Source organism: Dasypus novemcinctus, chromosome 31 (assembly GCF_030445035.2).
Source record: "Dasypus novemcinctus isolate mDasNov1 chromosome 31, mDasNov1.1.hap2, whole genome shotgun sequence".
In the NCBI taxonomy this organism is placed as follows: Eukaryota; Metazoa; Chordata; class Mammalia; order Cingulata; family Dasypodidae; genus Dasypus; species Dasypus novemcinctus.
The window spans coordinates 33273415-33296954 of record NC_080703.1 but is presented as its reverse complement, the minus strand read 5'-3'; the positions used below and the strand labels follow the sequence as shown (position 1 = coordinate 33296954).

General features: G+C 38.2%; 1 pseudogene; it reads left to right on the top strand.

Moving 5' to 3' along the window:
* Positions 1–20317: 20317 nt before the first annotated feature.
* Positions 20318–21340, top strand: LOC139437930 (histone-lysine N-methyltransferase SETMAR-like; annotated as a pseudogene).
* Positions 21341–23540: the final 2200 nt, after the last annotated feature.

The window sequence follows — 23540 nt, the reverse complement described above, 5'->3', positions numbered from 1 at the left end:
ACTTCCTACTGATGTGGCCAAATCAAAGCCCTCATTGTAATTTAAGTAAAAGTGAAACCTCTGAATTTAATACAATCTAATACGCCCAGAGGAACAGACCAGTTTATAAACAGAATCCAATATCTATTTTGGGAATTCATAAACAATACCAAACTGCTACATATAGTATTTGTTTTAGCAGACAGGAAACTAAAACAACTGCTTACCTTTGAAAAGTGATCCCTTTATCCACTTGGACTAAAGGGGCTAATTCCAAATTGACAGAAGGAGAACGCAGAAAAAGTGGTTTGCAACAGTACACTACTATAATCTTGCTGTGTGTTTGAATTTATGGTTTCTTTAATCAGGTCTTTATTCATTTAGCAAATATTTCTGGAACACCTACTTTGAGTCAGATATAATCCTAAGGTACTGTGTATGCAACTATTAATAAAAACCACAACCATCATTCCTCATGTCATAGAACTTGGAACTTACTTAAACAGAAAGTGGGATGTAGGGAGAGTAGGGTTGATGTATTTGTACAGATGGATGAGTCTGGAAGAAATTCATACTGAGAGTATGAATTTGATAGCAAGGTTTAGTCCCAGGGTCCCGGAGAGAGGTCTAGGATTGGGGATGTCGGACAAGGGATATTTATCTGAATATCTGAATATTTTTAATAAGAATGTACATGTGAATATTTGTGTAATTAAAATTTAGTAAAAATTAAACACTTATTCCAGAAAAGTAGTGTGCTAATTTGACATTTTTTATGAATCCCCAAAATATGATGCTTTTAAACTAATCTATTCTTGTGGGTGTGATATCCTTTGATTGCATTTAATGTGATTGTGGGTCCTTTGATTAGATTACTTGATAAGATTGCTTTAGGGCTTCTGATTGGAGTACATCCGTGAGGCATGACTCAGGCTGAGTCTCTGCCCTGTGCTGGGTCAGCTATAAACAGAGGCACAGAGAAACCCAGACACAGGAAAAGGAAGTCACCATATTTGATCCTGCCATGTGAGATAGGTTTCACCCACAGTTGAGCTGCAAGGAGAGAAGCCCCAGAGAGGCTCAAAGTGCTGAGGCCCTGGAGCGGGGGGAGATGAGCCAGATGCCTGATAGCTTATAGCTGAACTTGGGAAGAAAACCAAGCCACTGAGACTGAGAGACGAGGCCCAGTAAGAGACGAGCCCTAAGCCGGGTTTGCCTGCAGAAAGGTAGAGACCTTGGCAGAGGTTGGCAGCCATCTTGTTTTGCCATGTGGCAGCTGACTTTGGTGAGAAAGCACCTCTTGTGGTGTCTTGATTTGGACTTCTCGCAGCCTTGAACTATAAGCTTTTACCCCAAATGACTCCCCTTTATAAAAGCTAGCCCATTTCTGGCACTTTGTGTCGGTAGCCCTTTGGCAGACTAAAACAAGTAGTACTGTATGCTGTTTAAAAATACACATTTACTTTATCTTTTGATTAACCTTTTTGTACTTTACAATTTTTCCAAATTATAAAAAATTTCAAACATACCGAGATGTTCAAAGAATTGTACAGGGAATACTCAGATCTCTACCACCTATGTTCTTGCCATTAACATTTTAATTCACTTGTTTATCACATATCTATCCATCTATCTGTGCTTCTGTTTATTCAACAATATTTCTTATTTTTTGATGCATTTCAAAGTAAGTTGAAGACATCATTTCCTTTTTCTCTAAATACTTCAGCAAGCTTATGGTTAACTAGAGATCCAAAAGCTGAAATGTGGACCCTCCAAGGATAAATAGATAGACCCATTTTTCATTATTTCTACGTATAAATTCCCACTCCAAACTGAAAAACAGAACACACTCTTTAGCATCATTAGTTAACCAGTTAGACCATTAGCTGAGAGAGTGGCAGTTTACACATCCAGAAAGCACTGTATGGAATACTCTGTGGCTTTGGAAATCTCCCACATTTGGATTTGGTACCTTTTTTAGCATGTACACAAGACCCTGTTGAAATAAGGGCAGGAAACTTGTCTCTTTTGTTCAAAATTATATCCCCAGGATCCAATTCAGTAACTGGCACATAGTAGGCCCTCAGTAAATATTTGTTGAATGAATGATTGAAGGAATGGTTGAAAGCTTCACACAGAGGTGGTATACAAGGGATTATTTGTGAACTTAGTTAACAAAGCTGAAAGGGCAGCACAATGACCTCTTGTCATTAATATTTACAGACCATTTTATCCATCCTCACCTCCTACTGAGACAAATGTACAGAATAATATGAGTAAATTTTGGAAAATATTTAATTCAATTACTATAATAGAAACAAAAATTATAAAGACTCACCATAATTACTTGAGGAAATATTGGCCACAAATACTAGAATAAATTTTTATTTCCTGGGCATTAAATTGGATATAGCATATGAACTTGCCAGGTTCTTTAATTTAATGCATGGCATTAATTTAGATTGGAAGATAGTATGGTGAAATGATCTAATATTTTTCAACAGTCACACTGAAAATGTTGTCAAAGTACATTTTGAACAGGCATCAATGCCTCAGGTTCTATATGAGTTCATGTGTGTTAGAATGCCTAATTGACACATTTGATAGATTTAGTATTTAAGGTTAAGGCACATATATGCATCATGTTAATTATGCTGCATTTACATGGATTGGCATTGTTCCTTTTTAAGTACATTAGTAAGAACACTTAAAGAATGTGAAGAGTGTGATTTTGAAGGCAGAAAGGCATAAGTTCCAAGGAGCACTGTCACATTTTCTAATCTACACAGGAGAATAATGCTGCTAATACTTTGTTGTTTCCGGAAGTAATTTGCTAAGCAGAGTTTCTGGAAGTACGCATTTCATATTGGATAGTTATCTTTGTTTAAGGACAAAAAAGTGTTTGAAAATTTGTATTATAACAAGGAGCAACAATAAGGCATCCAGTACCTCCTTAATGTGATAATTAGGTCAATTTATTCTAATTGTCACCAAAATCATTCATGTAAATAGGCTTAGAAATTTAAATGTATTCCAAAATTTAGTGCTATTATAAATGGTGATTTTTTTAAAATTTCATTTTCTCTTTGTTTCTGGTATATGAAAATGTCATTGATTTTTATATATTGACTTGATATCCAGCAGCTTTGCTGAAGTCTCTTATTAAAGTTAATAATTTCCTCTAAGTGCTTTTGGATATTCTGTGCACACAGTCACAATCTCAGCAAATAATGTCAGTTTTATTTCTTTTCCAATCTTTTTATCTTTTATTTCATTGTTTTACGGCTTTGGTTAGGACTTCCAGTGCAATGTTGAATAGAAATGGTCAGTGTTGTCACGTGTCCCATTTCAAAGAGAAAGCTTTCGATGTTTTAACTTTAAGTATGATGTTAGCCATGGGATTTTGGGGGGAAGAAGGGAAAGAGGAGGAATAACTATTCTTTATCATATTCAAGAATGTCCATTGTATTCTTAAATCCCTAAACACACTTGTCATGCATGGAGTTAAATTTTGTCAAACGCCTTTTCAGCATCTGTTGAAATACTCATAAGATATTTCTCTTTTCTTCTGTTAATATAGCAAATTATATGTTGATTTTCTGATGTGAAATTAATTTCATATTCTATTAATAATCTCAACTTGATCATAATATTTTATTAGTTTCATACATTGCTGGATTCTGTTTCCTATATTGAGTCTAGAGTTTTTGCATTTTTGCTCATGGATGAGATTGCCCTCCAATTTTCCTTTCTTATTCTGTATGTATTGTTTTTTTGGGTGAAGGTTTTACTAACATCCAAAAATGACTTGATGAACATAACTCCTTCTGTTTCTCTTCTCTGAGAGAGTTTTATGAGATGGATGTTATTCCTTAGTGTTCAAAGTAACATTTTCTGGTAGAGACAGGGTCCCGAAGTGTTTCGTTTTTGTTGTTTTTGATTTTTGTTTTGTGTGTAGGGAGTTATTTAGTATAGATTCGTTTTTTATGGCTATAGAATTAACTGGGATTTCTATTTTATCTTTAAATTGTTGATAAAATGTAATATTTTTAAGGGTTTGTCCATTGGAAGAAAATTTTCAATTCATTGGCATAAAAGTTATTCTTAATATCATATCTTTTGAATGTTTATAGGACCTGTGATTATGCCCCTTTTTTCATTACTGATATTGGTCATTACTGATATTGTCTTCTCTACTTTTTTTGATTAGTTATGACCTAAGTGTATGAATTTTAGTAATCTTTCAAAGAGGAAACTTTTGGATTTGTTGATTTTCTTTAACGTAAAAATTTTCTTTTCCTTCCATTCCTTCTCAAATTTCTTGAAATGGATATATGCTTAGTTCATAAATGCTCAGCCTATTTTTTTTTTTTCCTTTAGACCTCACTTTAGAGCAGTGTTTCTCAACTGGGAGTGATTTTGTCACCACACCCCCATACCCAGAGAATATTTGGTAGTCTGGATTTAGATACTATGGGCATTTATTGCATGGAAGCAAGGATACCCACCAAACAGCCTGCAATGCACAAGGCACTTCCCCTACAAAGCAAAGAATTATCCAGCCCCAGATGCCGAGTGTCAAGATTGAAAAACTCTGCTTTAGAATGTTCTTCTACTTTTGGAAATGTAATATTTTTTTCAAGTTCAGCTAAAATATGTTCTAATTTCCATTTTGATTACTTTGAACATGTGTGCTTTATAAAATTTAAGCTTTATTTTATAACCATATGGAAATTTTATTCTTCTCTTGTTTAATTCAGGCTTTTAATTTCCTCCTAAATGTTTTGTGATGAGAGAACATTCTGTGTTCTTTTAGCCATTTGAAATATCTTGACACTTGTGTTGTGACCCAATAAATAATTAATTTTTTTGGTAAATGTTCAGTTCCTTTTTGAAAAGAAAGTGCTTTTGCAGCTGTTGGGGGTGAAATGTTCTGTATAAATTAAATCGATTTGCTATTTATGATTCTATCATCAATATTTTCTGGTGCTTATTCAAAACTTATTGAGAAAAATAGCTTAAAATATCCCACTATGATTGTAGAGTTGTTTAATTTCTCATTGCAGTTTTCTTAGTTTTTGCTTTATATATTTTCAAGTTGAGTTCAGGTGCATAAAAATATAGAATTGTTAACCCTTCCTGGTGAATAATCATTATGAAGAGACTTGTTATCCTGAATAATGTAGTTTTTTTGTGCTGCTTTAATAAGGCTACACTATCTTTTTTTGTTTAATGTTTAATGTTAAGTGATTGGCACACTTATTCTATACACCCCCTGTATCAACACAGTACATCTTTGACATAGATGCATGAATATTACAATATTACTGTTAACCACAGTCCATATATCACTCCAGTCGTAATTTTTCCATGATTCTCCACATTCCCACCACCCTGCAATAGTGATGTACATTTGCTCTAGCTCACAAAGGACACTCTTGCATCTGTACCATCAACCACACTTGTCGTCCACCTTGGTTTAATGTGCTTTTCAGTCCCTAGATTATGCTCTAGCTTTCCGTCAACTGGCATTTACATCCATAGCCTACCGTTTTCAACCACATTCCCATTTGTAAACCAGCTGTTACTCACCACAAAGTGTTGCCATCAACTCTGTACATTTACACATTTTTACAGTAAAGCTAATTAAAACTTCTACATACATTAAACATCAGTAGTCCATCTTAGTCCTCTTCTTATCGCCTTTAAGATTCCACCACCTACCACCAGATCTTGAAGATATTTTCCTCTGTTTTCTTCTAGAAGCTTTATGTTTCTTGGTTTTATATTTAAGGTTTTTTTTTCCATTTTGAGTTAATTTTTCTCTAAGGTATGAGATAGGGGTCCTCTTTCCTTCTTTTGGCTATGGAGATCCAATTTTCTCAGCACCATTTGTTAAATGGGCTGTCTGTCCGAGCAGACTAATGAAAAATCACTTGACCATAAATGTTAGGGTCTATTTCTGAACCATCAATTCAGTTCTATTTATCTATGTGTGTGTCTTTATGCTAGTGTCATGCTCTTTTTAACCACTATAGCTAGGTAATATAAATTAAAGTCTGGAAATGAGAGTCCTCCAACTTCACTTTTCCTTTTTAAGATATTTATGGCTATATGGGATACCTTACCCTTCCAAATACATTTGCTAATTGTGTTTTCAATTTATTTATAAAATGCTGGTGGAATTTTTGTTGGTATTGCATTGAATCTGTATATCAGTTTGAGTAGAATCAACATTTTAATGATATTTAGTCTACCAATCCATGAGTATGGAATGTTCTTCCAATTATTTAGATCTTTATTGATTTCTTTTAACAATGAGTTACAGTTTTCTGAATTCAAGTGCTTTACATCATTGGTTAAGTTTATTCTTGAATATTTGGGTTTTTTCCTGTCATATCTTATTTTCACTGCTCATTTGATAATTTTAGTTACTTTTATTGATATAATCTTCATTTCTAGACTCTCTTGCAGGTCTCTGTCTCCTGTCTTTTCTTTTCAGGCTGTACCACACCCTTTAGAATTTCCTGCAAAGCTGGTGTCTTGGTTAAAAATTCTTAGTTTCTATTTATCTGTGAATATTCTAAACTTGCCCTCATTTTTGAAAGACAGTCTTGCTGGATATAAGATTCTTGGTTGGAAGTTTTTCTCTTGTAGTATCTTAAATATATCACACCATTGTCTTCTTGCCTCCATGGTTTCTGATGAGAAATTGGTACTTAATCTTATTGGGTATCCCTTATGTACAATGAATTGCTTTTCTCTTGTTGCCCTCAGAATTCTCTTTTTGTCTTTAGCATTTGACATTTTGATTATTATGTGTCTCAGAGTTGGTCTATTCAGATTTTTTTGGATGAGAGTACATTGTGCTTCTTGGACATGGATATTTCTGTCCTTCAATAGGGTTGGGAAATTTTCTACCATTTTTTTCTTCAAATATTCCTTCTGCCCCTTTTCCTTTCTCTTTTCCTTCTGGGATCCCCATGACCCATATGTTTGCATGTCTATTGGTGTTGCTTAGTTTCCTGAGACCTTGTTCAATTTTTTCCATTCTTTTCTTCATCTGTTCTTTTGTGTGTTTGCTTTCAGAGGCCATTTCTTCAAGCTCACCAATCCTTTCTTCTGCCTCCTCAAATCTGCTATTATATGATTCCAGTGTATTTTAAATTTCATTTATTGTGCCTTTCATTCCCATAACATCTGCTATTTTTCTGTGTATGCTTTCAAATTCTTCTTTGTGCTCATCCAATGTCTTCTTAATATCCTTAATCTCTTTAGCCATCTCATTGAATTTATTAAGGAGATTTTTTTGAATATCTATGATTACTTGTCTCAACTCCTTTATGTCATCTGAAGGCTTATCTAGTTCTTTTAACTGGGACATAGTTTCCTGTTTCTTAGTGTGAATTGTAATTTTTTTGCCGGTGTCTTGGCATCTGGCTTACAAGAGTATTTATTTTGGGTGCAGTTTCTTTAGTTTAGGGCTTTCTTGCCCTTTCTCCCCTGCTGGTTGTGTAGTAGGAGCCAAGGATGTAGTTGGTTCTGAAAACTGTGGAGGCTCAAGCTGCCCTCATTGCCACAGGGACAAAATAAGCTTCTCTCAACTTTCTCCTTTGCCAGGGGTCAGGACAGAGCCACTGCCATGTGTAATAATCCAAATTGTGGGGACCAGAATCACGCCCCTTCTTCCTCTGCCTGGGGTAGGGATGGAGGTGCAGGTATGGGCAGAAATCTATGCCCTGTGAGTCCAAAATGACCACAGTTACCCTGGTAGACTTCTGACTATTCAGTCTGTGCCAGCTGAATGTACTCTCAGTCACCCAGAGAGGCTGGTGCAGGGTCTTCTACCCTGTTAAAGGCGGGGCTGACACCTGGGCTAGGGCCTCAGGCCAATCTGATGAAAGAAATCATCCCATATAGTCACTGTGATTTTCAGTAAGCCTGGCTTTCCCTCCTGCTGGGGGTAGAATCAAAATGGCAGCTACCAACCTCTTTCCCACTTGGACAGGTTCAAATTTTAGCTGTCCTTAGGGTTATACTTTAGCCAGCCAAATTTACTAATCAGTACCTGAAAAAATTGGTGGCTAATTGTCTCTTCCTCCCCCATTTTCTTGGAAATCCAACTTCCAATTCCAGCCCAGAATAGCTCCTGAGGTGGCTTGTGCTGCCAACATAGGATGATCATTGGCCTCTGTGGCATGACCTGACTTTTCTCAGAGAGGGTGGTGCAGGTTCTCCCAGCTTCCTCCCTGCCTGAGGTGGGGCTGGGGCTTATGCTAGACCTGCAATCTGATATGGATGGAAAGAAGCTGGTCCCTACCCACACTGTGATTTTCAGTCTACCCTGCTTCCCCTCATGCCAGGGGCAGAGTTAAAATGGTGACTACTCACCTCTTTCTGACTTGGATAGTTTCAAACTTTAGCTCTTCTTAGGATTATACTTTAGCCCAGTGAATTTACCAATCAGTAGCTGAAGTTGGCTCCCAACCATCTCTTCCTTCCCTGTTTTTGGGAAGTGGAGCTCCCAATTCCAGTCATGGAAAAGTTCTGGAGGTGGCTTGTGCCACCAGTGGAGGATGGGCACTGGCCTCCAGGGCATGGAGCCTCTACTTATGAATCTTCTCTGCAGATGGGCAGTCTCCTTCTTCCATTCTTTCAAGGATGTTGCGGGAAGCTCTTCTGGTCTCCTGGAGTCCCCAAACAGGTGTTTTAGATAGTTCTGGGTGATTACTAACTACCCTGTAGGACAAGCTGACTCTAGGAGCCCCTTACTCTGCTGCCATCTTGCTGGTTGTTCCCTCCTTGCTACTTTTCTCATCTTTTTGGCTTTCTAAATGTCATTCAAGATCAGTTTTTTCCTACCTTCCAGTTCACTAAATTTCTCTTCACCTGTATCTAATCTCTCTGACCTTATCCATTTAGTTTTTCATTATTTTTAAATTCTAGAATTTCCATTTAGTTATTTTTCAACATTTATGTGGCATTTTGCATATTCAAATTCTCTGCCAAAATGTTCAAACTTGTCTTTTATCTCTTTGATCATGTTAAGCATAGTTGGTTTAAAAGTTGAGTCAGATAGTTCCTATATCTGACATGTTTAAGTATCTGTTTATGTTATCTTTTATTTCTACTCATTCTCATTTGCATCCTAGTTTGCTTATGGATCTATAATTCTGACCTGGTTATTCTATTTGATTTTTTGTGGAAATAATTTTAGGACAAGGAAAGTGTTGTCTTCCTGCAAAAGGATTTATATTCACTTTTGCCAGGACCTGCAGGCATTAGCAATCTGAGATAACCTTAATCAATTTCAATTTCAGGGCTTGAGGGGAAGCAGACTTGGCCCAGTGGTTAGGGCGTCCCCCTACCACATGGGAGATCTGCGGTTCAAACCCTAGGCTTCCTTGACCTGTGTGGAGCTGGCCCATGCACAGTGCTGATGCATGCAAGGAGTGCCCTGCCATGCAGGGGTGTCCCCCGTGTAGGGGAGCTCCATGCACAAGGAGTGCACCCCATAAGGAGAGCCACCCAGTGTGAAAGAAAATGCAGCCTGCCCAGGAATGGCTGCACACACGGAGAGCTGACACAGCAGATGACGCAACAAAAAGAAACACAGATTCCTGGGGCTGCTCATAAGGATAGAAGTGGTCACAGAAGAGCACACAGCAAATGGACACAGAGAGCAGACAACTTGGGAGTTGGGGGTGGGGAGAGAAATAAATAAAAAATAAATTTAAAAAAAAATTTTTCAGGGCTTGATATTTCTATGCCTCCCAAATGACTCAAATCAGGCAGCAGTTCTTGTGCAGGCTGGCTTACTTCCATCTAACTCTTACTTCTAGGATGCAGTCCATCATTTCTTATTACAACCATGGAGTAATTTATCATCCCTATTAAATGTCCCCATTCTTGGCAGACCCTGGACTTCAACTTTTGTTCAGCCAACAATTAGAAACTCTTCCAGACAGGCAATCCTCAGGGAAAATGTGGCTCCAAATACAGGTTCATTTTCACATATTTCCAACTTATCGTGGGTCTTGACATGGTAATTTCTTACTGTTTATTTGAGCACTCTGATTCTTTTGACATAATTTTAAAAAATAGTTTGTCCAGCATTTGGGTTATCTTCAGCAGGAGGGTCAACCTAAATAAACTAAAATACCATACTGGGATTTCTTCATCTTCATTATTTCCTTCCTTCTTTGGGTTGATGCTGCTTTTTTTATTCTAACTTCTTAAGTTAATTATTAACTCATTAATATTCTTATTTTTCATATATGCCTACAGATTTTCCCCTACCAATTTGCTTGTACAAGTTTTGATGTACAATATTTTCACCATCATTAGCTTTTTAATATTTTCCAATTTTTATTTACAATTCCTTCTTTGTCCCATGTCCCTTGGTTTGTCTAGAAATGTGTTCAATTTTCAGACATATGGGATTTTTTCTAGTTATCTTTTTGCTTTTGATTTCTAACTTAATTGCATTGTGATCATAGAACAATGTATTTTTGATGTTAATATTCTGAAATGTGTGGAAGCTTTCTTTAGAATCACTGTCAGTCATTGTGAGTATTTCATGCATGCTTGAAAAGAATGTATTCTCCAATTGTTGAGTGCTTTTTTTATACACACACTTTTTCCCTTATATTACATAATTTTTTTGATTGGATTGCTCAGATCTATATCCCCCATAGCTGTTTTTCTTATTGATCTATCAATTATAGAGAACCTTGTACTATGACTATCCATGTATGATGGTGCATTTGCCAATTTCTTCTAATTTTGTCAATGAAAAAAAAAAACAACTTTTGAGGCAAGTGGACTGAGTGAATATAATTTTAGAATGTTTTCTATCTCCCAAGAGAATTGAAATTTTATAGTTTTTCCTGAGCCATTTTATTGCTAATAATTATTTGTTATTGTTTGCCTCATAGCTTTCCCATCCTTTTAGTTTGAACCTTTCTAAGGCCCTCTATATTACCTATGTCACCCAAAATAAGCAGCTGGATTTTTTTGTTTTAATCCAATCTGATGATCTTTGAATTTAAGTGGCTTTTTAAATCAGTTTACATTGATTGGGAATACCCATGTGTTCAGATATTTTCTACCATCTTAATTTGTATTTTCTGTTTGTTTTGCTTTTTCTGTTTTATTTTCTCCATTTCCCCCAATTTTTTTGTGTGTGGACTTTTTCCTTTTTTTAATTCCACTTTCCCCCTCTTACTATTTTGGAAATTATACTCTTTTTATCTATTCTTGAGTGTTTATACTATATGTTTATATGAATGCTTGAGTAAATATATTGTTAATCAATATATTTTCTTCTTGCTAAAGAATACAAGAAAGGACCTCTATTGTGTCCTTCATTTTTTGAGCTGGACTATTTCAGGGCATTTTATATCTTCTAATGCAGGGACCAATCTTAAACACACTTTACATTGCTGATGTTCATTAAGTAGTTTATCATTAATGTCCAAATTGTACTGATATATTGAGTTTTAGCTTTTCATCATTAATGTTGATATTTCATGTCAAAACATCATGGAGCTTAAATCTCTTTTTCAGTGTATTTATATGTCTCCTTTTCATCAGTTGGATTATAAAAACAATACAAGATTTCGCTAATTCTATTCAAAATTTCTCTCTCTCTTAATGAAATGCTGCCCCCCTCCCCCTTTTTTCGGTACTGGAGATTGAACCCAGGACCTCATATTTGGGAGGCAGGCACTCAACCACTGAGCTACATCCACTCCCCTGAAATACTACTTTTGGTATAATATATTTAAAAAGTTACAATTTACTTCTTGATATCAATAAACTCTCTTAATTTTATTGAACATCTTTATTGCTGTTGTTTCAAATTCCATTATTTTCTTCATCTGAATTCTCTCTTGAATTAAAGATGGCACAGTATGTCCAAGTAGAAGCCTGTAATTAATGATCTATTTTATTAAAGTATTCCAAAATGCCCTTCCAAATTGCACTAAAAATGTTACATTCTCAAATCAACCCTTACTCAGATCCCAAAAGGGCCTGAGGCTACTCAAATACCAATTTCGAGGGAGGTGTGACAGAGGAGATGTTAGAATGAAGAGAGACAGTAGCCTGAACCAACTGCAGTTTAAATATCACACTTTTTACAACATTGATAAAAACATAGGACCTGGTGAGCACATGGAGATAACACCTCCAGGGCCTTGGAAAAGACCCTTGCCAAGGGGGAGTCCTGTAAGACTCCATTAGTTTCCCGGGAAATCTCCTTTTCCAGCCAGTCCTCCTATCAGTAAAAAAGCTGGAATTTCTGCTACATGTGTAATACAAAAAAACCTCAAGTGCAAAATTTAATTTAGATAACAGTACTCCACTCCCAGACAATTGGAAAAAAAAAAGCAATTGAAATCTCCACAGGGCAGTGGGGAGTGGCAAAGTTTTGCCAAACTTGACAACAATGTTAAAAATTTCCATGTTATTGATAACAACATGGAAGCAAAAAGAAACTTTTCTAAAGTATTAATAAAAAAAACTTTTTCTGATCAAACATACTGGAAGAAAGTCAAAATTATCATTCTATCCTCTCAAAAGAAATTGATATTGTAAACCTTTTGTCATACAAAGAAGGAATCAAAGAATATAAAGGCAAAGATATGGGGAAACACTATTAAAGTGGTGTTTTAGGCAGTTACTGAATAAAACACATCACCTTTTTCTGGGCTTTATATTGTTTATATTTGTGAGCTGTTGAACAATTTTATATTCTTTTTGTTACAGAAGTCTCCCTCCACGACTTGCTGAGGCTTTGGTCCCTGAACTTGGATCTGAACCTGGCTGGCTTGTTACAAATCCTCTGGGCAGAATTATTTTTCAGTCCACCCAGAGTCAAGGTGAGCCGGGCAAGCTCCCTTGTCCCCGTTTGTGTTGAAGCTTCATTTCTTCCTGAGATGAGCCCTTTGGAGGCCCAATTTAAGGCCCCGTCTCCTGTATCAGCTTCACAAACAGAGCCCCAAGATCACCAGGATTCTGCAAGACACTTGTTTGTACCCTAGGCGTCCCGATTTCATTTTATCTTCAGTTTCTGTGGATTCCTGTCTTTTTCTCGCCGGCTCCACAATACATTTTCCAAGAATTTTAATAAATATTTTCCTCCTCTCTTTTAGTTGCATTTCATAAAAAGGGCCTTTGAAGTATTTCATATCCTTCCAGAAATGAAAATATGTGCAGTTCTAATGTTCAACCTTATATATTTACCTGAATTGTGAGGAAGGCTTTCTCTTGTTACGTCAAAATCTCTTTCTCCATAAGGTTATTGTAATTATAACATGCACTATGCATTTTCCTTCCTGCTAAGGCAATCTTAGGTATCGGTTATCATTTCCTTCATGACCCTTATGTAATCGTGAGCATTAGCCACTGTAATATACTGAAGTTACAGCTTCCTATCAGTTCTCAGCCACTGGCATCTGCTCCAATTAAATGGGTCAGGTCCGTGATCTAAATTTCAGTTATGAGTCAGTCAAAATAGTGAAGACGACAAATAATAATGCTGCTCATGTACACATTGAAAAAGTCTTTAGTGAACTTTTTAACACTGGCCAGCTCTTCCGGAAGGACACCAAGGTCTGGGAAGCTGGCCATCCCACTCCCGGCTCTTCTTCCATGCAACTCATTCCCCAGCCCCACTCCAGGGCTGTGGCAGAGGCTGCTGCATTTAGGATTGTATCTACCCACAGAAGCAGAAGCACACACAGAATCTGAGGGTGGATGGCAAGAGTGACCCCATTCCAAGCAAGAAAGATTAAAATGCCCTCTTTTCCTCTTGTAGACAGGCAGCAGAAGGACTAGATCGATCTTACTATTTTATAGGTTGGGATAATCCTTTACATTGTGTTTATCATTCAGAGCAATCTGGCTAGAAAAATCACTGTTCCTACTTCCTCATTTTACTTGAAATAGCATCTGTATCATGCAAGGCATCCGCTCTGCTTTTATTTCATCCCCAGCACAACGGACCACAGGCACCTGCCTGTCAGTTTGTATCGACTAGTGTATCTACCTTGCCTTTTTGTTCATGAGTTGTGACAGATAGAGAAGATGATGATTGATGAGGAGGAGGATGGATATAGCTGGCAGTAGGGCTAGAGAAAAACACAAATTTAAAACATGTGTGTGATACAGAATAGAGGGATTGTGTTAGTACATAAATAGTTTATATATTTTAAACTTTTATGAATAGATATCATAGTTTATTTTCTAAATGATACTTAGCAAGATTATAAACAGTAAACATAAATTATACAGTTTAAATTTATATCATTAAGAATAATATTTATGAAGACAGTTTACCACTGGGAGGAGCAGTGGGTCCAAGGTTTCTTTCTTCATGAAATGTAAAATAACTGGTATTAATAGCCAGTTTTTAAGGGTGATCTACAGCTAGGCTATTACTAACAATTCAAAGAAAGGAACAAGTTGAGTGGAAAACTTCACTAACAGCAAACCACTGCCAAAGAGATATACATATAAAATGTAGTTTTTCCCCAAATTTTCTATGTATCTGAGTCAGGCTATTGCATTTTTGATGAGCCCCAAATAGCAGATTCAGTTGGGTTGCCCAGCAGGATTTAGCAATGTTTTTTGCTTAATCTCTCAGAGTTGATTTAATAAAAGGCAGGAAACATATTAATTTTGCTGAAAGCCTGTTTAGTTGCATGCCCTTGGAAAAAGCAAATGGATGAATGGAGAAATTAGTTTCATTAGCTGATATTAAAATTCTGCTATCTCATTGAAATATTTCATCAGCTGTTCAAGCTGATTTCACTAATGGAAGGACTGGCTTGAAAAACATGTAGGAAAACACAGTGTACTGATATAATTCAATAATTTCCCCTAAAGCTCCTTAGAAAAATGCAAATCTGGAAAAATTGACTTTTTATTTCACATTCTCAGAATAGCATCTAAATAACTTGGAAAAGGGGTTAATCAATGAACTCTTTGCCTAATGCTTATTTTACAAAAATGAATCACATTGGTATTCCAGAAAATTCTTATTTCTTGAAACCAGGACAATGTCTTTAATAAAGGATTCAAGTTCCAGAAGGATCTAGAATGGTATTCAGCTACAGGAGGAAGTTCATATAGCTTACTAAAAAGATACTATGTTGAATGACTTGCAATGTTTCACTGATCTATCCATCACACTCAGACACAGCATTTATTTCTCCGAGCCTTGACTTCAAGAAATTGCCTTGCCACTGTACGTACAGGGCAATACCTACTACAGTAATGAAAGGCAAAACATCAAAAACAAAGTTTTATGATATTTTTGATTTTTTAATATCCCAATTTATTTTTTACTTTTAGTTTTTCTAAATTAGTATATATTCTATTTCTAGTCTTTAAACCTATCATTACTATTTCATTTTCCTACTAATTGAATTTGGCAATACATTAGGCTTCATTTTTTAAAAAGTTTTGGACCACAGAGGGGTTCAGCCATAGCAGGGGAGGAACACTGGTGTGGGCTGTTATTGATGGGGGACACGTGGTTGGGAGGGGTTCTCCAGGGCATGTGTATAGGGTATATAAAAATGTTCAGATATTTGTTGAGTATTTTCATAGTAGTTAGAGTTACAAACGACAACTGAGGGAGTGCTGAGTTCCTAGCCAGGGGAGCTCTGACACATTCCCAAATGAAACAGCAACAATCCTCCAAGTGCAAGGGCAAAGACCAGTGAAGAAGGATGGTCCAATGATGAGCCCTTGATACTGTTGACTATCCTTATGAGCCTGTGTGCCTGATATTTCAATTAGGTCTACCTAGAGCTGCAGGGTGCGTAAGAGTTACCTCCTGAGAGCCTCCATGTTGCTCAAATGTGGCCACTCTCTAAGCCAAACTCAGCATGTAAATGCATTACTTCCCCTCAGTGTGGGACATGAGTCCCGGGTATGAGCCTCCCTGGCACTGAGGGATTACTACCAAGCACCAGCTGGTGATACAATTAGGAAAAAACCTTTAATAAAAGGGGTAATTGTAAAGACATATGAGTTTATATGGCTAAGAGACTTCAAAAAAGTTGGGAGTCATCAGAGGGGTTGCACTTATACACATTTCAGTAGGATCCCAGAGATGGCCAAAGTAGATACAACCCCAGGTACTGGTGCTCCTGAGGGCTATGGAGACACACAGGTTCTATGGTCATGGCAGATGGATCCAGAGTTCAGTCCTTGTCATTGAGCCCTACTTTGGAATTTGTGCTCCTGAGTTTGATGGAGTTGGACTCAGATGTGACCTTCCTACACATGCCTCTTCTGTCACTTTTACTGAACCTGCGATTGGCACTGGGGTTGGTGTATGCTCAGGAGCCTTGAATCTCTGGACTGGCCATGTGCCAGCTGGGCCCTGATCCTCAGCAGAATTGGTTCCTTGAACTTACCCAGTTCAGCTAACAGGAAGGTGAAGATGGTCAACCACCACACCAGAGAACTGAGAATGCCTACAACTGCAAGCAGGAGAATCACATCTATCAACCATGTGGGATCTAAGTCTCCTCTCTATTTAGAGGTGGAGTGGACATCACCATCTCAGGGTCCACAGGATGGAGGAATAAAATATGGATCAGTGTGGACTTACTGGTATTCCACTATAGAACTATTGTGACTCTAGCAATGGAAGAAATAGTATCACTTATGTGGAGACATCCTGCCATAACCCACTGAATGGACTGGGGGAGAGTGTAAACTACAATGTAAACTATAATCCATGCAGTGCAGCCATCCTCCAAAACGTATTCATCAAATGCAATGAATGTGCCACAATGATGAATGGGGTTGTTGATGTGGGAGGATTGGGGGGGGGTGGGAGTGGGGTATATAGGAACCTCTTATATTTTTTAATGTAACATTTTTTGCTATCTATGCATCTTTTTTAAAAAGGACAATAAAAATATGTATTCTTTTTTAAAAAGTAAAAAGGCATTCAACTAGGACCAGCAGAATATCCCTGTCTACATATAATAACAGGAGTTAAAAATGCTTTTTGACCTAAATCAAGGGGGAAATGGAAAGGACAAATGAGTTTATATAGCTATGAGTCTCTAAAAAAGAGTCTGGAGGTTATCAGAAGGGTTGCCCTTATGAGCAACTGAGCAGAGTTTCAGAGACAGATAAAGTAGATACAACTCCAGGTGTAGGTTCTTCCGAGGGCTAAAGAGACTCACAGGTTTTGTGGTCATGGCAGATGGAGTTCACTGCCATGTCAGTTGGCTCTTCTTTGGAGTTGGTGTTTCTGCGTGATGGAGCTGGACTCAGATGTGATCTCTTTTCATAAGCCTTTCCTGTTACTTTACCAGAATTGTAGTTGGTGCTGGGGTTTAATATATACCCACGGGATCTGAATCTCTGGACTGACCATATGATAGCTAGGCCCTGAGCCTCAACAGACTTCAGCTCCTACACTCTGGTTTATTGGACTTACCCCTCTCAGCTAACATGGAGTTGAAGAATGTCAACCGCCACACCATGGAACCAAGAGTGCCTACAACTGAAAGCAGGAGGATTGCATCCAGTATCCATGTGGAATCTAAGCCCCCTCTTGACATAGATGTGGAACGGACACAACCAAACCAAGGTCCATAAGATGGAAGAATACAGTAAGGATTAGAGTGGACTTACTGATATTCTACTCATAAAGTATTGTGGTTAGTAATCGAGAAAATGTGGCATTGGTGTTGAAAAAGTGGCTATGGTGGCTGCTGGGTGTGGGGAATGGGAGGAAGAGATGATATGTGGAGACATTTTCAGGACTTGGAGTTGTCCTGGGTGGTGCTGCAGGGACAATTACCGGACATTGTAGATACTCCCATGGCCCACTGGGCGGAATGTGGGCGAGAGTGGGCTATGATGTGGACCATTGACCATGAGGTGCAGCGATGCCCAGACATGTATTCACCAAATGCAATGGATGTGTCATGATGATGGGGGAGAGTATTGCTGTGGGGGGAGTGGTGGGGTGGGGGCGGTGGGGGGTGAATGGGGACCTCATATTTTTTGAATGTAATATTTTTAAAAAATGAATTTAAAAAATTGAATTAAAAAAATTAAATTAAAAAATATAAAAATCTTAATGCAGGAAATGTTCATTACAGAATAATAAAATTAATAAATTGGTCATAATTTAAATAAAAGCACTATAAAGGAATAGATAAATTACAATATAAAAAAAAAAGTAAAAAGGCAAAAAAAAAAAAAAGAAAACCTTAACAGCATCTTTCTAACATTATCAGTTTCAGTTAATCTTCCTTGCAAATGGGAAGTCGCCCCCTTCTGGTGCATGATTTAAATGGGTTTGCTATTGTACAGGCTCTCTTTCAGACCCTGCAGGACTGACCTCTGGCAGAATCTGGTGATTTGCTACTGTCCTGAGCTGTGAAGTGCAGTGGAGGTTGGGGCTCGAGGGACTGGAAGTACTTTGGAGTAAATTCTATGGTAGGATGGGAAGTGGGGTCAAAGGGGGGTCATTTAGCCCATGCCACGGTTTTGTTTCCAGCCTCTCCCTGGCTTTCAATGATTTGTTTAGAGAATATACATGAAACAGCATGTTAGTTGATTTCGTTCAGTAGGAAAAATGAGGTGTATGTGAAGCATCCAAATGCCCCAGGTTTGGTAATCCATAAGCATTTGCTAAATGAACAAATGAACACATCAGTAATGTGTTTCTAAATTCCACCATCAGAGAACACAGGAAGAGAAGCAACATGTTATTTTAAGCATTGTCCATGGGACAAAAATTCCAAGACCTAGCTCACCACCTGGCTCATCTTTTGTCTGAAGTCATATGATTCTTATTTTATCTTGTTTTTGTTTTGAGGTTTGTTACTTCCCAGACTCAAGAATGTTTTGGGCCAAAGTTGCCTTTAGGCTTTCACTGTAGATTTTATGTGCTGATCCCTTTGTGACATGGAGGGGAATAGACTCTTTGTGGATTGGGATTTGCCTTTCCTCCTGCTGTGCTTCTTCCAGCACCACTCTCTGTGGATTTCCTGATTGCTACATGCCTTCATGCTGTGCCATGCTACACCAAATGAGGTGTTGGCTTTATAACAAAAGAAGTAAAGCAATGGGCTGATGCTCATATATTCACTGATCTGATCATATGCTCTATTTTCTGTATAGGAAATGGTAACATTTTATGTACCACCTTAATATAATGGTGCAATGGTTTCTTGAAAATGCACTGAGAGATCATGCATGTGATATTGGGTGCCATTTTGTAAAACATGTATATATTTGGAATGAGTGACATATATAGAATATAGTTTTTTTCAGAGCTCAAGAACCAAATGATACAGGCTAGAAGTGTGTTCATGACTATTTTTCCTAAAGAGCCAACTGGGAAAAAAATGGCTTTCTTTCCCTATGACTCCAGGAGCTGCTGGTTGAGATGTTTTAGCACCCTAGAAATGAATGCTTCTACACAAATATGTCTTTGTTGAGTTGTAAACTAAGAGGGCCTCTTGGCCATTTTGTACTCCAGTTGCCTTTGGCAGAACAGGTCAAAGTGGCTTTGATAATTGATCCTGGTTGTCAAGGAGAAACAGGGTTGCTTTTATACAATGGGGGAAAGAAGGAGTGAGCAATCGTACTTAAGGTAGTCTCTGTAATGCTTGGAACCCTTGGAAATGGAGGCTTGGATCATCTCACCAGACAATGAACCCTGAGCAGGTCAAGTAATAATAATTTGGAATGGGGCCAGCAGAGAGATGACATAAATACCAATTACAGCTAAGTGACCAGTTGTAAAAATGAGGACTGTAACTCTGTAGGTTCTTCCTTGCAGTGTTTTGTATGTATTTACTCATGCTAACTTTTAAATTTATGTATTTAACTTAATTATTAGGTTGGTGTAAAAGTAATTGCAGTTTTGCATTATTGAAATTTGCCGTTTGATACTGGCATACATTCTTAAATAAATGTGGCTTTGTTATACATCATTTTTTAAAAATTATTTTTTTATTTATTTATCCCCCTACCCCCCATGGTGTGACTTGCTTGCTGGCTTGCTATCTGCTCTCAGTGTCCATTTGCTGCATGTTCTTCTGTGTCTGCTTGTCTCCCTTTGTTGCGTCATCTTGCTGCGCCAGCTCTCTGCGGGTGCAGGTCAGCTTACCTTCACAAGGAGGCCCCGGGATGTGAAACCAGGACCTCCTATATGGTAGATGGGAGCCCAATTGATTGAGCCACAGCTGCTTCCCGTTATACAGCATTTTAATGTGCATTTCTCACTTTGTGTTTTTTGCTAATGGCTTATTACTTGCTGTTTATTTTATATTTATTTTAGACTATGGAACTTATGTTAGACATAAAGCAAATTTGAGCAATTTTGTTATTTGAGTTCAAAATGGGTCGTAAAGCAGCGGAGACAACTTACAACATCAACAACACATTTGGCCCAGGAACTGGTAATGTACATAAAGTGCAGTGGTAGTTCAAGAAGCTTTGCAAATGAGACAAGAGGCTTGAAGATGAGGAGCATAGTGGCTGGCCATTGGATGTTGACAATGACCAATTGAGACCAATCATTGAAGATGATCCTCTTAAACTACACAAGAAGTTGCCAAAGAATTCAACATCAACCATTCTACGGTCGTTTGGCTTTTGAAGCCAATTGGAAAGGTGAAAGATCTTCATAAGTGGGTGCCTCATGAGCTGACCGAAAATAAAAACAATCATCATTTTGAAGTGTCATCTTCTGTTATTCTACACAACAACAACAAACCATTTCTTGATCCGATTGTGATGTGTGATGAAAAGTGGATTTTATACAACAACTAGTGATGACCAGCTCAGTGGTTGGACCTAGAGGAAGCTCCAAAGCACTTCCCAAAGCCAAACTTGCACCAAAAAGGGTCATGGCCACTGTTTGGTGGTCTGCTGCCAGTCTGATCCACTACGACTTTCTGAATCCTGGTGAAACCATGACATCTGAGAGGTATGCTCAGCAAATCGATGATATGCACCAAAAACTGCAACACCTACAGCCGACACTGGTCAACAGAAAGGGCCCAATTCTCTGCGATGACGCCCCACCACACGTTGCACAACCAACGCTTCAAAAGTAGAACGAATTGGGCTACGAAGTTTTGCCTCATCCGCCATATTCCCCTGACCTCTTGCCGACTGACTACCACTTCTTCAAGCATCTCAACAACTTTTTGCAGGGAAAATGTTTCCACAACCAAATGCAGAAAATGCTTTCCAAGAGTTTGTTGAATCATGCAACATGGATTCTTATGTAATAGGAATACACAAACTTATTTCTCATTGGCAAAAATGTGTTGATTGTAGTGGTTCCCATTTTAATTAATAAAGATGTGTTTGAGCCTAGTTATAATGATTTAAAATTCATGGTCTGAAACTGCAATTTCTTTTGCACCAACCTAATACCTTTCTTTGATTTCATTTTCCTTTATGCTGTTGTGTTTATAGGTATGTTGGAAATGGTTAACTATTCAGTTGAGTCCTGTGATAGATTGATTTATGGATTCCAGAAAAAACATAATCTTAATCCCATTCCTGTGGATGTGAACCCATTACAGATAGGACCTTTTGAAGGTGTTATTTTTAGTTAAGGTATGACCAACTGAATCAGGATCTTTTTTTTTTTTTAGGAGGTACTGGGGATTGAACCCATGACCTCATACATGGGAAGCAGGTGCTGAACCACTGAGCTACATCTTCTCCCCAGTGACAATTGGTTTTGTTTGTTTTTTAGGAGGTGCTGGGGATCAAATTTGGGACCTTGTACATGGGAAGAAGTTGCTCAATCACTTGAGCTACGTCCACTCCCTTGGGTTTGGTCTTAATCATATTACTGGAGGACTTAAGTAGAGAAAGCCATGGGGAGGAGTTGGGAGCTGGAAGTCTGTGGGAACCTGGAAGACAGATGTGGGAGAGTCAAGGAACCCAAGGACTGTCAGCTGCCAGAATGCTACCAACCCTGGGAGGAAGTTAGCTTTCCAGCCTCGCAAATTGGAGACAACAAATTGCCGTTGTTTAATCAACCCATTGTGTGGTGTTTGTATAGCAGCTGGGAAACTAAGACAAACCTACAGGTGAATTTGGAAACGGGATCACGGAGACAGACCAGAAGAGCAACTGTCACCCAGAGATCGCACACTTACATCTGGATGTAGTAAGCAATGAGATTTTAAATTCTTTCCCATGGAGAGAAAGTGCTTATTTAGAAGTATGAAGGGTTAATGCATTACCCTGACTGGGAACAATTCCAATCACACTCCCCTGTCCTGAATTTGAATCTGGCAAGGGAGGTGCAAACAAGTGACGGCCGATGAGGAACAATCTCTGCGACCAGAGCAGCAGCTGATGTTTTGAGGCCACCATAGTGGTCAATGTTGGTGGAAGTGGAAGCTCTGTCCACTCTATGCTGGACTCTTTGCCAGGGTGTGGCATGGCTACTGCCTGCCTTCCCTTGTTCTTTGCTGTTTTCTGAGCTCAGCTCCCTGGCCTCCTTACAGCTCTGGAAGCGACCTAATATGCTTGCAAGAACTTAGTTCTCTGCTCACATCATGCAGAGTGACTTTGTTTCTTTCAGCTGAGAGGCTTGAGTTATGGACTGAGGACACCCACAAGGAGCACCTTAAACCTTCTGGAAGCGTTCAGCCTTCTACACCCTCCCGTATGTGGGATGCAGCTGTGTTTCCACAGGGCTCCCAGGACCCAGCTCGCTCAAAGGCCTCCAGAAAGTCCTTCTTGGTTTGCAAAAGCACCATCTATATAGGGATGTTTATCCTCAGTCGTGCAGGGGTGAGGTTAATCCTGCGGTTGCCCTGACTACCACTGATTCGGAGACACTGTCTCAGTTTTCTGAGTCATAGGAAAACCTCAGGTGGGCTGTGGAGGCCCAGGAAACATTTGTGGTATTTTCATCCCGATGTTGCAAGAGGAATCTGACTATAAATCTTGCCTACTGGCCTCAGAATACCACAAGAGCATTGACATAAATCTTTTGAAAAACAAAGGAGTGGACCAAAGAGGGGACAAATAGAAGGAAGTGTTATCCAAAAATACGTGCTTGTTATTTCATGCACAAAGGTAAAAATGAGTGAAGGGTGGGAAGTTTTTTGATCCTCCAAATGGAAATCAACAAGGATTATGTTATATAAAAAGGAGGAAGAGGCAAGTGTCCAAAGTAATAAGAAAATATGAATGAATCCTTTTATGAGAAACTTGTGAGATTAATCTCAGGAGTTGACAATTTGAATGATCTAAATGTACACTGGGGAAAAAATTATATAGAGCATGCTTTTCTATGTTTTATATGGAAATATATGGGAATTAAGATTTTTTATGTATAGGGAAGGACTGTTGAACATGTAACCATGTAAGGAAAATCAGACAAAAGAAATGAAAAAATAGGGAGTGTTTATGATCTTAGAAATGGAAATGAAAACAATTTTAGATCGCATTGGACCTGCAGGGTACAGAACTTCAAGCATTGAAACGGTAATTCTGTTACAAGGCCATAGAGAAAAAGCCAGTATTGA